A 1,713-nucleotide genomic window follows, 5' to 3' on the forward strand; every position below is an offset into this window, starting at 1 on the left:
ACATTACCCCAAGATTGTTGCCTGATTCACTTTGCATCTACTCTCTTGACCCAAAGCCTGCTCCTCCTCCTCAGCCAGTTCCCTGAGTGTCTTCCATTGTCTGGATCTGATCATTCCGGAGTCGATGGATGGAATCTTCTGACGAAACCCTCCACAAATGAAGGTGGATGCCGTCCATCCTGCTTCTGTACATGCTTCATTCATCTCACCGTACTTCCCCTTCTTTCCTTTCAAAAGGTTGCCTCCATTTCATCCTCCAATGAGACTGTGAGTTCAGGTTCTATCAGAGGTGGACCACAGGTTCTGGCCATAAAAGTTGAAGTGATCTTCTGTGGGAACTTAAGCTGGTGGTCTGGGTCAACTCTCATGCTCCACTCATACGCAGGCGTGAGGACAGACCTGGGTGATGCTCCAGGATGATGCTCCTTACCTGATGAAGTAAATCAGCTGTCCGGATATTGACAGCTGGTCTTTTTTTGTGCCTCCAAAACCTTCGGCAAGCCATCAGGGTCAAAGCTTAGAAGTACCCATACACTGATGGTGCAGCCTGCCATGCAAGGTGCCAACCTTCTCATCAGGAGCAAATGAAGGTTCAATATCTTGCACAAGGACACTTAGACACCTCACTGGGGGAAGTGAAAATCAAACACCCACTCTACCTCTGAGCCATGTCGCCTAAACCACAATACTCTTGGGTTTTTGACTGAAATGTACTACAGATTTAGATTTCTGGGGCTTGGGAGGCTGTTATATGTGGACAAAACTAGAACGCTTATTTTTTCTTGTGGGATCTTTTGTATGCCTGTGTTATGGCCCTGTTGGGAACCGGTTCCTCAACCCTGTTGTTGACTCGAGCTCACAGCTCTGATCTTTTAATCTCATTCCCCTTTCTGGTCCCCTCTTAAAACCACCAACACTTTCATCTCCCCCTGTGTGAGCGTAGACCAGATCTTTGGGGCTGGTCCCCAACAAAGCCCAGCCCTGTCTGGCTGCGACCACACGATTATATCCCAGTGTTTCAGCTGGCTGATAGCCTGGTGGACTGCACCCTGTCCAAACTGGGGCCTCAGTCATTTCATAATTATCGCTAGAAATAAACATCACTTCCTCTTCATACTTTTATGTTTTTGGTATTTAATGCCCTCACCAACCTCTGTAGTCTCCTATAGTCATTTGTTCGTAACCGCCATTTTAAGACCCATAAAAATGTCAAAGTTCTGGATGTATTTTATGTAAAATGACCTATTTTCATTTTTGTTTAAGGATTCATTAGTGGAACAGTAAACTCTTAAATCTTGAACAAAAAGTCACTTCGGTGTGAGTGTTCCTGTTTGTCCTGCCGGAACAAGATCCGGCACCTCTGAATTTTGGCCTCCCTGTGTTCCGGTACTTATTTGGGCAGATCCGGTACCTCTTGTATTAAAAGAAAATATGAAAACGTTTTAAAAATGTTTAAAATACAACAATAATGCGCATAGATACATTTACAAACCAAATCCTTAGAATTTCATGTTGTTTATTAAGATTCAACGTCATTTGAAAGAGTCGGGAGATCCGTTGATGCACTGACGCCAACAAACCACGCCCCTGACAAACAAATTACATCTCGAAATTCCCCGCCTGTGAGGAACAAGCAGAGAGGAAATAAACAGTTACTATTTCAACGCCAACATGTCAAAAAGACAGTTAAATTTGCTGTTTTTTTTCAAAAAG

Source organism: Aulostomus chinensis, chromosome 9, assembly GCF_037954235.1.
Source record: "Aulostomus chinensis isolate RoL2024-O1b breed Wild chromosome 9, RoL_Achi_v1.0, whole genome shotgun sequence".
Lineage (NCBI taxonomy): Eukaryota > Metazoa > Chordata > Actinopteri > Syngnathiformes > Aulostomidae > Aulostomus > Aulostomus chinensis.